The following is a 14,050-nucleotide window of genomic DNA, read 5'->3' as shown; positions in this document are numbered from 1 at the left end:
GGATTAGGACTTAGACCCATTTTCTGGATAAGTGAAATGAGATAGAGGCTGAATAGTTTGAGCAGGGTTGCTTAGGAAATAGCAGCACCGAGTTTTGAGTGCAAGTCTCTTGGTCCTGGAGCACACGCCTCGATGACCCCCCTGTGCCTGACTGTGTGCTTTAGGGGAGACGAAACAGCAGAAGGCATGAGATCTCCTTCAGGGTTCCAACTGAGGACTTGAGACACTCCACCTGCCACACAGAGGGCTTTATACCACCTGTTGCATTTTGGATACACAGAGGGAAGAAAGAGGGTTTCCTTGGAGCTTGTACCTAGCAGCAGAAATGAACTTGGCCCTGGTGCAGTAAATGATGACAGTAAGGTGGCCTGCTCTCGCTGCAGACCTACCAGAAGGTGAGGTTGCAAGGCGGGTTGGAGAATGAGGACCTTAGAAGCCAAGCAGGAACATTTAGTCTAATCCCAGAAAGCAGGGAGCCATAATGAATTCTGAGCAGTGGAGGGCAAGCCAAAAATAGTGTAAAAGAGAGTCTCAGGATATGGCAAAGGAGGCAGATTAAAGGCCTGAAGGGGCACTGCCACTGATCCTGCAGCTGCTGCAGCCAGCAGTGGGAGGGTGCTGGGGTGCTGGCCAACATTTATTGAGTGGTCACCATCTGCTAGTGGTACTAGCCTAAGAATTTTACCTGGGTCAACTTGTTTAAGGCTCAGAACAATCATATAGGGTGAGCCTATGGTATAGATATGTCTACTATTACACATGGGGAAACTGAGGCACAGTGTTGCTAAGAACCTGAAGTAGGGGTGGACCTTGAGACTGGAAAGGAACAAGCAGACCCGAGAGTGATCATAGGGGCTGGGTTGTGGCTCAGTGGTAGAGTGCTTTCCTAGCATGTGCATGGCCCTGGGTTCATCCCCAGCACCACATAAAAAAAAAAAGAAAGAAAGAAAAGAAAAGAAAAATGAAAGAAAAAGAAAAGAATCATGGAAGAATGAGGGCTGCACTTGGTGATCATGTTGAGAAGATGAAAGAATGGGAGGCTCTTAGTGACTCCAACGTAAGCCTATTACTTTTGGGGGAGTCGATTTCCTGACGGTAGGCATTGGTAAGTGATGACTGAACCAGCAAAGGCAAGCTTGCAATTTCCTAAATGCCTCTGTTAAAATGGAATTGTGATATTTGAAAGGAAGAATATGACATCAGTGCCAAACACAGCCACTTCACCGTGAGTGAGATCATCAGCTTCTGTCTGCGGGTGGCTGCAGGGAAGGGGACATTGGATGGTCAGCTTTGACAAGGCCTGTGCTGGCCAGTCCCTTCCATCAGGGTGCGCTGCCTCAAAATGCAACCACCCTGAGCCCTTGCCCTTGGACTCTTCTCTTTCACTCCTGCTCAGTAGGATGTAAAGCAATCCATGTTCGTGTCATTCAAGGGGCTGGGGATGTGGCTTAGTGGTAGAGCCACGTGCCAACCCTGGATTAAGGGATCCCTCCTTTCAGGTCACACATGGGCATTTTATCCAAGCTTCAGAAACTTGGCTGGAGAAGGTTGGGCTGTGAGTAATCTCAAGAGGTTAGGCAGGGAAGAAGAGGTTCATTTACTTGTCCTCTGCCCCCTACCCCCAGAAATACCTAACCCCAGCAGTGCCTGGAAACCAAATTGTTGCACCCAACCTACAACAAAGCCATAAACCACACATTCTCTGTGCCAGGTGTGCCATGGAGGGCTGGGTCCAGCCCTGAGTATCCTGAGACCAGCCTTCCTTCCCACCTGGTAGTCTGCATTCATTATAAGCAGGAGGTCCTTAGTTGGCCAAGCCAGAGTTTGATCACAGCCTCAGACTGACTTGCTGCATGACCTTGGACAAGTCATTTCACTTCCTGACTCTTAGTTTTCTCATTTGTAAAATGGGGACAGTGATAGCACTTTCCTCACAATGTTGAGAGGTATAAATCATAGACAGCCTGTAACATGCTTAGCCCAGAAACTGGCACATAGTAGATGTTCACTAAATGTAAGCGGAAGCTTTGCCCCAGTCCCACTTTGATGGACTCCAGGTGGCTAAAGCTTCTCCATGGGCTTTGGGACCAAGCCAGGACCTGGAGGTTCAGCCTTATTCATTGCAGGCTGACAGCAAGTTGAGCCTGGGCTGCTGCTCAGTGTTGTTGGCTCTTTAAGTCAGATCCCTGGTACCATGGTCAGCCTGGCCCTGGGAACAGCCCTCTTTCTCCTCGCATCCTGGAGAGGACCTTGTAGAATTCCTTTCTAGCCCCCCAAAGTTCTGCATCAGAGGCAGTAAAATCTATGGCCAATACTTTACAGAGCACCTATTATGTGTCAGGCATTGGACTAAAGAATTAATCTTCACAATTTTTCCATAAAATAAGCCCTGTCATTAACCCCATCTTACAGGGGAGGAAGTGGAGGCACCTTGAGGCTAAGTCACCTACTTAGAAATAAGCAGCTAAATCGGATCCGGTACTCAAACTCCTAACCTCTGCACCTTCTGAACAAAGAAGTCTGAAGCCATTCCTCCTGCGTGGTGCATACATTTTAATAACCTGCCGACAGCCTGGGAGCTTTGCTGCTTCCCTAATCTAAAGGGACCAGAGCCATCTGTTGGGTGCTTTTTTGAGGAAGCTAGTGTGACTGTTTCAGGGTAAAATGCAGAGAAATTGCATCACTTTTTTCCTTCTGTCATGGTAAAAATAACCTGCAGGGAAGAGAGGAACAAATGGAGGTTGGGAGTCTGGCATTGAGGGGAGGAAGGAGCCTGAACACTGGGGGCTGCCCACCTGGTGCCATGAGCTGCCATCTGCTCGATATGGGGCAACATCAGCCTGACCTGCTGGCATCTGTAAGGCCACAGCATCTGTCTTCAGAAATGGAAGCTCAAGGGACAGAGGTGAGACCCTGGAGGGGTTTAAAACACGTTGTCCACACATAGAAGGCAGCTGTGATCATGTGTCTCATGCTCTCACACAAACTGGATGATTCTTTTGATCATGGGACATATTTTTAAAAATAAACTGGATGTAGTTGGTAAAGTTGAGATTATGTTAATGTATGCAGTTTCCACTGCTGCTAGATTAAAATAGCTTCATTTCAAGAAAACGAGAGCAGCTTACTGTCAGTCTGCCTTTGAGGCCCCCTCTTGCTGGGTTCCAGGGCTGGTGGGCTGGGCAGGGCACAGATCATGAGGACCTGCATGGCAGTACCAGGATCTACAGCTTTGCTCAAGTGGAAAGAGAAGAAATCCAAGCAAAGTCTTTGCCAGCATGTTTCATAGAACTTGACCTACTGAGCCCTGATGAGAACCATGGTCAGCATTAGACACCCTAAAAATATTCCAATTCTTCTCGGGGAGTGTCATTCTTTAGTCCCAGGACGGATGGAAGCTGAGCTGGGTACATGCTAAGCAAATACCTTGTTTGACTTAGAGATCAATTTCAAGTTTAATAACCATCACTTGTTGAAAGCCGTTGAGGTAAGACTTCTCATGGCAGCCTTGCAATAAGCTTATAGGGAAGGGACATTTATTATATCCATTTTACAGAAGGAAAAACAGGGCTATGCAGTTTAACCAACTTACTAAGGATCAGAGAATTCATTGGTGGCCTCGCTAGGACTTGGGCCAGGTGTCTGTCCTCATAAACATTTTGTCAGCTACCTTCCCCGGCCATCTGGAGTCAGGACACAAAATGCAAGTAATTAGAAAAGATTTGGGGGCCTTTAAAGAACCGAACTGTCACAAAACCCCTATGCTGAAATGCGCACGCTTCATTCCCAGGGGAGAGGGAAGGCCCTTGTCCAATGCCACCCATCTAGCAAAAAGCAGAGCTGGGATTCAAACTCAAATCTAACCCCTCCGAAGTCCATATTCTGGTGACATCATCTCCCCCAGCTCTGCGGTATAAGATGCTGATTACGGTTGTCCCTGGTGTTCGTTTTAATCAGTTTTCATCAGTGGAGTCTTTCTTTAGGGATCGCAGAGGCAGAGCCTCCCCTAGGAGATGTAGGACACCTGGAAAAGATTTTTTGAGGGGCCCCTATCTTGAAAAGTTTCTTGCCAAACATCAGTGTGCCAGCCCTGTTTTGGCATACAACCTCACAATCCCAGGAAGGGATGACAGTGCCAGCCGGGAAGAGCAATCCACCCTGGAATCAGGGTTAGGGTTAGGACCATGGAGCCCACCCCGCCCTCCCCCCCAAAAAAAAATCCACCATTGAGGTCATTCCTGGAGCTCCTTGGGGCATCTGGTTGACACACTGTGAGTGGGTGGGGGTACAGAGAGTGTCTTGCAGGGAGAACTGAGAACAAAGACCCCAATAGATCTGGGTCAGAAGTAGTGGTAACCAGGCCAGCCCCAGACACTGAAGGGAGACTTGGACAATCTCAAGGAAGGCACTCCTGAGCCTGATTTTGAGGACAAAAGTGAAGATGGAGATAAGAAAAATTGAGGGTAAGAGGAAGAAGAGAGTGAATCTAAAGATGAAGCATCTTCTATGTCTGAGGCACAGTGCTGATCCATCCTTTCATGGATCTTACAACCCAGTGGGGCAACCAGGCATTAACCACATTATTGGAAAGAGGAGGAAAGGGAAAGAGAAGGAAGGAAAGGGGCCGGGCCATCCCATAGATAATTCCAAGGCTGGGAATTGAGGTAGAAGGTAGCATCACCGTGTAGTCCCAGTCAGAGACTCTGGGGTCAAAGGACTGGGTTCAAGACCCATCCTTGCTGCTTCTTAGACCCATGCTTGTGTGCCAGGCCATTACACTCAGAGCTGTTTCCTCATCCAGAAAACATCGATGAGCTTTCCTGCTTCACAGGGTACTGGAAGGAGCTAATGCAATGCCTTTACTGGGAAGTCGGACACGCATATCAGATCCCATGAAGGGTGACTGAGACTAGTGATTATCTGATTTCTGAGCCCTAAGTAGATCCCCAGCAGCTGATTGGGAGGACTGAGATAAGTAGGGACTCTGACAGCCACACCGTGGCTGACAGTGGAAGAGCCGACAACCTGACAGTGAAGGAAGCAAGCCCCGGAAACTCCCCTGTCCCAGCGGCGCTTGGAGCAGTTAGTGATGGTCACCACTTGAATTTCTGTACTTGAATTGATGTTTTCTGGTTTGGGAGAAGATGTGACTGTATAACATAGAACTTCATACGTAAAAAGGTGAAAGTAAAATTTGGGCTGCTTTGAACATGAAGCTTTGGGCATTCGAAACTTCAACAGGGGAGGCCTCCTTCCCCTGCAGTGCTGGGAGGTAGAGCCACCTGGGACTTCTGGAGAGGTGAATCCTCCAGGCCTCTCTGCTCCTCTAAACAGAGGTCCCTGACTGGAGTCCCTCTCCTGCGTCCACACCAAGTGTGCTTCTGTGCAGTGTGACACGGCCCGGGCAGGGCAGGGGCTCCAGACTCCAGTCTGCTGAGGATCCACCCAGAGCCTGTCAGCCCAGCCCGGCCTGGGTTGGATTTCCAGTTTTATAGATGTAGATCTTAAATGTGGGTGACAGATGTGGGAGAAGCACATCCAGGAGATGAAAGATAGCTCCATCTGCTTGATTCCACAGGAAATGTGGAGACCAGAAGTATAGGATGACTTTTCCTAACGGGGAGCTTGTGGGTGCATTTGAAGGGAGGACGGGGGTGGGCTGCAGCTGACACCGGCCCCTGAACCTGGTCTCCTGACACCAGGCTCAGGAGGCAGCATTGGCAAAAGGGCTCCTTTGTTAGGGGAGACTGGGTAGGACAGTTTGTGGCACTATGAGGAGAACAGGCTTCAGTGCAGGGACCTTGTGACGCCTCTTTGAAAGTCCTTGAGCTGCCACAGGTACAAAGGAAGGCCACTATTCCGTTGGGTGAGTGTTGGGTGAGCCAGACACAATTGTTATTGCCATCTCCACATTTACAGGTGAGGAAACTGGTACAGAGAGACCACGGTCACTTTCAAGGTCACCCAGCTAGTGACTCAGGCAGCCTGGCCCCAGAGCCCATGCTCCTAACCTCTACTCTGCTGCTTCCAACAGCAGCCAGCAGTCTGGGCAACTTCTCAGTACAAGGAATCCAGAGATTCTTGCCACAAGGGATCCAGAGAGCAGTTCAGACCCTGCAATGGTATCACTTCCAAAGACTGGAACAGAAAATTCCCAGGCACTGAGGTCCCGTCCTCCATGACCCGCATTATACTTTTGCCTTCTCCCACTTCTCCCTCCCATGCCTTTTATTCTCTCATTCAACTAAACTGTTTTCAGAAAGTGAACTTTGAGAGTCATATAGACTTAGGGTCAAATGCTAGATCGCCACTTCCTACCTCAGTGACTTTGGGTCACTTAACCTTTTTCAAGCTCAGTTGCTTCATCTGTAAAATGGGGCGCCAGTAGGACCTTCCTCATAGGCTGCTTGTGAGAAACAAAGGAGGTGAGCACAAGGCATTTAACACAGGATCTGGCACTTAGTGTGCAATCAGCAGCCACTCTGAGCAGAGAATTGATTTCATGAGTCAATACCAAGTCTGGAATGGACAAGAGTGAGGGTGTGATTTGCCACAAAGCCTGGTGGAATGCCTACTACCCCTACAAGAGGTGCTGCAGGGACAACCTGACTGCCAGCATCTCATGTCTTCTTGCTCTGCCCAATGCCTATGCCCATGGAGCACTGGTGCCAAGGAGGTTCATGGAATTGGCTCTCCTCCACCAGGTCCTGACCTGGGTCAGCCCTGCTAGTTTGTATATAGCAGAAGCTCAGGCATTCTTTGGTTCTAATGCCCAAGATGGGCAGATAATCAAGAATCTGCCCTCTCTTGTCCAGACCAATCCATGTGTGGATTTGAAGCTATGGCTCTACAAGGCTGAACTTGATAGGCAGACAGGATCTCAGTCACTTGGGTGGCTGTCCTGGGAAACTATAGCTGCTATTGCCACCTGGTGGCCTTACACAGCAACACATGCTTAGAAACTTCTACAGTATCCTATTTAAGGCAACAGAGCTTGTAGCATCCTGGGAACCAATCCAACCTGCTCACAGTTAAAGGGCGAAAGTGAGATCAGCAGTCTGAGGATGTCGCTTGTGGTATAGCTCTTGCCTTGCCTGCACAGAGCTCAGGGGTTCAATCCCCAGCACTACCAAAAAAAAAAAAAAAAAAAAAAAAAAGAAAGGAAAAGAAAAGAAAAAAAGAGTGAGATCAGAGGAGGGGAAACGGAAGTTTTGGAGGAAAAGCACTGAGCACATAGTTACATGGCCTCTGTTCAAATTCTGCCCCCAGGTGAATATCAGACAAATGCTTGAACTTCTCTGAGTCTGTTTCTTATCTAAAATGTGATGAAAACCCTCCACGCCTGCTCACATGGCTATGAGGCTCATGGGCTCTGTAGACTGTAAAGGGCTCTATGGTGTGGGAGCTGTTTTGTTGGCTACAGGAGCAAAGTGAGGTCAGTACTTCTGAACCTGTGAGGCGGGTCTGGCTGCCACCCAAGCCATCATGGAGACAAAGCAGGAATGTGCATGGCTTCCTCCCTCATTGCCAGCCTAGCACATCTTCAGGGTGGGTGAAATATAGGGGTCTCAATCCTTCATACTCCCTTCTGGGTCTGGCCTGGGTCTGGCCTCCTCTTCCAAGGTAGCTACAGGTGAGGAGTGCCCTGCATAATTGCTGAGGATGGGGAGATCCTGTCTGGGTTTCCTTGAAGGACCCAATTCTGGGTCTGGATAGGGGACAAGACACAGTGTTCCCAGGTGAGGCCACACAGAAAGACTGACCTTAGCCCAGAGCTGTCTCTGGCCCAGGAATGTGATGGTATCTGGACCTGGACATGCAGCATTGGCTCATTCCTTCCGCTGATGGACAAAGGGCCCAGTGTGTGGCATTGGGCAGTTGTCCCAATGGCTTCTCGCCATCCTACTCAGGCAGCTGTCTGGACTTGTCCAGCCCATGAAGCTTGGAGAGTCTGCTCACCCTACCAGGTGTAGAAGGCTTGGGTCAGGCCAGGGTCATCCTATCCTCAGACCTTAATGCCAGGCACATCTCACAGGTTCTAGGAGGAAGTGTTCTCTTTGGGTCATGATGGGCTTCCTTGCCAGTCACATCCTCTCCCCATCAGCTGACTTAGGATGCAGTTGATTTTACTGAGTACCTACTATGTGCTAGATAAGATGCTAAATGCTTTCATAAAAGTTGTCTCATTTCTTCCTCAAAGCTCCAGGTACTGTGGTTTGGTCAATTCTAATTACAAATGAAGAAACTGAGGGTTGTGGATGTTCAATTATTCTGTGAAGTGTGAGCTTGGTTTTAAACCCAAACTTCTGCCTTTAGGGCTTGTCTTTGTGCAGTCTAATAGGGAAAGACTTTCCAGAAAGAGAGCTGAAATGAAGGTCTGTCTGAGGGGTGAGGGCCAGGTCATCACTGAGCAGCAGAAACACTTCCCCAGAGACCCCAGGAAACTCACCGATGCCAGCTATTGGCTTCCACTTTTTCATCTCCACTCACTAAATATTTCCAGAATGTTCAGTTCTGATATAACTCACCTTGAGATAGAGCAAAGAGTTGAAGCTGGAGGAGGATTGGCCTTCTTCTGAAGCCACAATTAGACTTTTATTTTTTCTTTTACTTCCATAAGAAAAAAGGTATGCAGTTTTTTTTTTTTATTTTATAGCACAGGTATAAAACAAATATAGAATGTCCATTTTTCCTCCTTCCTGCTGTCCCAGCTGTCACTTCTTTGAACAGGTTCTTATGTGTTAGTCCAGAAACTTTTTCACATCCTCCCCTAGTTGGAATGTCACTGTCCTCACTGTCCCACAAAGTTCTTTCATACTGCAGCACCTCTCGGGCATCTGGTGACTTTGAGGTCAAGTGCCCCCTCTTCAACTGCTGCATTGCAGTCTGGCGTTGCTATTGGCTCTGTGCAGTCCACTGAATATTGCCCTCCTGCTGGACGTTTAGTTCTGCTTTTTTGCCATCATGAACAATGTGCTCATTACCCCTATATCTTTGCACAGTCACACACAAAGAACTGCAAGATAGACGGACTTCCGAAAGCTTAATTGTTCAGCCAAAGTATGTGCTTTTTAAGTTTTGCTGAATACTGACAAATGGCTCTCTGGAAGGAGTGTACCAGGTAATACTCTCACCAACAGAGGGAGGAGAAATGACCTCCACCTGGAAGATGAGACAGTGGTCAGCAGGCTTGATTCCAGAGACAAGAGTTGCTGCTCACCACCCTCCCACTCCAGGAAGCTCCCTTCCAGCCTGTCCTGGTGCTGGGATCCTCACTTATTCCCTGATCTGGGGCATTGTCTTCAGAAGGCTCAGCTGTGCAGCTGGGACAGTCATCAGTCCCAGAGAAGCAAACCAGGGTCTGGAAGCATGGCACAGGAAGTCCACGTGCTTCTATTAGCAAGGGATATGCATCTAGTGGGGGCTATATGAGGACTTGCAGGGACCCTTAGCATATTTGCCTCCATGGACCCTTCCTTCAAAGTACACTAAAAAGTACATTTTATGACTGTTGTCATCAGACAGAGGTAGTCCAGGATAGATGGTATTTACTTTTTTCTTCTGATTTCAAGAACAAAGTTAAAATGTTTTCACAGGTCTTAAACATTATCTCTACAGTGTCTAATGAGTCAGTTGGCCCTGGACTTGGTCCAGGGTAGCCCTCCACACACCTACTTTCCTACCTGCTGTCGCCTCCCTCACCATGGCTTTTGACACTGAAAATTCAGGCCACACTGGGGATGACCAGTGATCACAGCAAGCACTGGGCAACCTTGGATGCAGTCAGGGCTCACACTCGTCACCAACAGCTGCTGAGACCTACAGTTCTCAACACAATTTTCTTAAGACATGCCCACTTTACAGATCAGGCCATCAAGACACTGCAACAGAGAAAAGAGAAGTGATTTGTCCAAGGCATAGAGCTGTTAAGAAATAGAATCATGAACCAAATACAGCCTGGGCCCCTTTCAACAGGGTTCCACCAGCTCGTGTGATACATCTTTGTTCTCTGCACATCCTTGACTTTATAGAAGACAAAGTACTGACAGTGCCACATCCTGACAAGCACACAAGTAGAGTCGACATATTTGGGTGACATATGGAAGCCAATTGCAGCCATGGTTCCTGAATATCTCCCCCAGTAACTGACTTCAGTGTGTGTGTGTATGTGTGTGTGTGTGTGTGTGTGTATGTGTGTGTTTTAACTGAAGTAAAATTGACTGTCATACATGCCCGGAATCTTATTTTAATGTAAGTAGAGCATGATTAGAAATTCAGAACCAGATAGCTTGGCATTAATTACCTCTCTACTACACTCTTTATTTATGGAGTGAGTTTACCATCATTAATGAGGTAAGTGCTAGAAGGGCATGGGAGGAGGATTCATCAAAAGAAGGTGGATTTAAAAGTAGCTATGGAGAGCAAAGTTAGCAAAGATGTCTTTTTTATGTAAATTTTATCTGATACATTCTGATTCGTCTAACCCCTTTGCCACTTGCCCCCTGTTTCCCTTTGAGGAAATCCTGCCCTCATTTACCTCCTGTTGCCCTATCTAGTGTCACTCAGTCGTGGCCACCTTGTAGGATGCCCCCAAAGTCCACTCCTGATTGCAAGGGGTCACATGATTATGTTTTATAGATCTAAGCTTTCAGGATGTCCCTCCCTTCTGAAGAAGAAGCACCATGGTGGTTAATATTGTGTACATTGTACTGAACATTTATCATATCCAGGTACTTTTCACCACTCATATTTTACCACTTAATAATACTTCAGGGTAGGAATAATTATATCCAGTTCTCAGATGTGAAACCTGAGGCTCAGTGAGGTCACAAAACACAGATATTTGTCACCTTGGAGTACCACTGACTGACATTCTTACACAGGAGAACAGTCAGGAAGGGCTGGGTAAAGAATGTTTGAGGTGGCACATGCCTGTAATCCCAGCAGCTCCGGAGACTGAGGCAGGAGGTTCACGAGTTCAAAGTCAGCCTCAGCAACCTAGCAAGGCCCTTAGCAACTCATTGAGACCCTGTCTCTAAATAAAATGCAAAATAAAGCTGGGGATGGGGCTCAGTGGTAAAGTGCCCCTGAGTTCAATCCCTGATACCCCAAAAATAAAAGAATGTTCACCAATAGCCAGGAGTAGATGGACCTGGAACAAGAACTGAGCTTCAATGCTCAGACCATCCAGTGTCCACATAGTCATTGGGAAGAAACAAATTGGCTTTTGTCCCATTCCTGGCCTCCTCTGCTCCTCTCTGACCATTTCCAGGTGTTTTGGTTTCTTAAAACTAAACTTCAGGCCAAGTTGGGCTAAACTCTTCACTTGCTGCTTTCTTTCAGCAATTATGTCCCTTCCAGAAAAAGTCCAGTGCCATTTCTCTTCCTGACAGTGATCTGGAAACTGAAACCTCCCTGCCCAGGTAGAGACCTGGAAGGGCCCCAGAGTCTTAGCTGGGCTTCCAGGGCCCCCTGGCCTCTGGCCCCTGGGCCCTGCTGAGTGGGGGTGGGGAAACGGTTTACAGCCCAGAACACCTGAGCACATGGGAAGTCGGGAGTGGCATGTATGGGATTTGCTGGGCATGGAACACAACCTCCTCCAGGCTTCGTGGGATGGCTCTAATACAAGGCAGGCAGCTTTGATGTGTAGAGAGATCTGATCAGTGGAATGGCAAAGCCAGGGGGACTGGATGTCCTTCAGAGCAATTTTCCTCCAAGACACAATTGGTTCCCCAAGGTCCTTACAGATGCCCACATTGCCCTGGAATCTTCATGTCAGCCCCAGGAAATGGAGGCACACTTGCTTATATTTTGCAGACTAGGTAACAGTCTAGCAGTTGTAGACTTTAAAGCAGAGTTATTTATTGAGCCCCTATGATATTAAAGTCCTAAGAGACCTGGACCCCACCTTCAAGGCATCTAAGAGAAGGAAAAGGAAATGTGCCCAGACAGCTGGGAGTGTCACAGCCTGGGCTAGCTTTGAGTCCTCCCTCTGCTGCCTCCCAATGTTTAACCTTTTCAGGGTCTCAGTTTCTTCACCTATAAAGTGAGTCTAATGGCACACATACCATGAGCTCCTCAGGGTCAAGAACCCTGCATGGTGCCTAGCACAGATTAGGTGCTGTGAATTAATACACATTGTGGTGAGTATTTCTCATAATGATGTGGACAAGATGCTGAATCAGGAGCCATACGGGAAGCATTCAGTGAACAGGAGCGTTAACACTCCATGGAAGGACTGAGCACCACTTCCACAGGGAGGTGCCGACGAGGAGAAGCAGGCTGGGAGGAGAACAGGGCATCTCACAGATCATGAGGCTGAGGGACAAGGATGAATGACCTTGACCAAGGACATTGACAGGTGGACACAGGGCTAGGAACTGGCAGAGACCAGGTTTGAAACCTGGAGCATCTAACTGTCAGCCCAGGTTTTTTCTGGACCATGCAGGGGTCTTCCAGCACTTTGTTAAGTTTTACTTACATGTTGTTTAAGCGATGCTCTCCAAACTCTAAACAGACTCTGCTTTTTAGAAGCAGCATCACACCGAGCATTAGGCAGTGAGGGATTCATTTCTCAGCTTCTTTTTTAATAAGCTTAAAGGCTATTGTTGATATTCATTTATAGACACAGTTAATGCAGCATTTAGAGTTCCTGACTTCTCAGGTTTGGGACTCACCATGCCTTCAAGATGGCGAAACCCAAGTGTGAGAAAGTGGCGGAAGCATCCCTGTGCCAGGTTGTCCTCACCTCTTTAAATCTCTAACTCACTACTCCAGGCGCTGGCTGCTGTGACTTCATTTCTTGTTTGAATAAAATGTCATTATGTGCCACTACGACTTTATTCTTTCCATCATAATCTGGATGATTAGGAGCTGGAGGCATCAGTAATTGAGCTCACCTGTCAGAGCCAAGCTCACGGCAGAAGGAAACACTCTTTCACTCCTTTCATTTCCCTGGATGTCAAGGCATCTGAATTAAGCTCCTTATGGGAACAATATCTGACCCAAAAATGTTAGAACAGGGATTACAGAGATGGAAATTCAGCTAAGTTACCTGTTTGTCATGACTTAGAAGAGCTGTGGATTCTCAAGCCATTTGAGGAAAGCGCTCATTGGTGAGAATCAAGTTTCAAACTATAATGGCTAGTGGAAGCAATTTCTGAGATCACCACATTTAGACTTAATATTTATTCATCCCCCAGAGAAGAACTTCAGGCCAGTCCAGAAACTTTTTACAAATAAAAGTGCAAAATCCGCAGAATCTTCCCAGGCCATTTGTCATCTGCAGGGAAACCTGCCTCATGTCTGTGGCTTTGAGGGCACAGTGTCAGATACCCTGTTCCTACTGATGAGCCATATGAGCCGAAGGCTGGATGAAGCTTTGTTCTTGACTCTTGAAAGTTATAGTCTGACGTACTTCAAAGGGAGCCTAATGTGGATATTGGAGACGCAGAGTCCTCAGCCTTGCAAACTCAGTTTTCAATTGCTTGAAGTTGGGTGTTGCAGGGTTTCTCTGGTGACCCCCTTTCTTTCTTATGGTGTCTGGTAAGTGTCATCATGGAGGATCTTGATCATTTTTTCCTTCACTTTCACCTGTTTACTTCTAGTGTGCTCACCTCACCAACAGTTCCTTCCTCACATAACATTTGGCAGAAATAGCCTTACTTTCTAAAATGTTTATTAAAGACATTTGCTGGAAATCTATCAATCCTGAGTCTTCTTACTTATACAAACCTTCCTTTTCTCTCACCACTTCTATATGCCTCCTTCCCCCACCTGCCCAGGTATTTTTCTCTCACTTTTCTTGACCTTTCAAACAATTCTTTGCCCTTTGCCAGAAAATAACTCACTCAGCTTTCTCTTGCAGACTCTGCACACATTTTGCCACTCTGTCCAGGTAGGTAGCTTTTAGTACTCTTGATTTCTAGCCCAAACCACTCCACCCTCTTGCTGCCTTCCTAGCCCTAAACCAATCTGTTGATGCTGCTTCCAGAACATTCCCCAAATTAGGAAGTTGTAGAATGTCCAGTCAGGAAGAGACTTTATAAAT

At 47.4% G+C, this 14,050-nt stretch overlaps 1 protein-coding gene across 6 annotated transcripts in view; it reads left to right on the top strand.

Moving 5' to 3' along the window:
• The window catches only part of Nav2 (neuron navigator 2), a 375,768-nt gene that overhangs the window by 22,918 nt on the left and 338,800 nt on the right, over positions 1–14,050 (top strand). The window lies entirely within an intron of this gene.

Source organism: Sciurus carolinensis, chromosome 11, assembly GCF_902686445.1.
Source record: "Sciurus carolinensis chromosome 11, mSciCar1.2, whole genome shotgun sequence".
NCBI classification, from domain to species: domain Eukaryota; kingdom Metazoa; phylum Chordata; class Mammalia; order Rodentia; family Sciuridae; genus Sciurus; species Sciurus carolinensis.
Note: the sequence above shows the minus strand (reverse complement) of the source record. Positions and strands in the feature narration are given on the sequence as shown.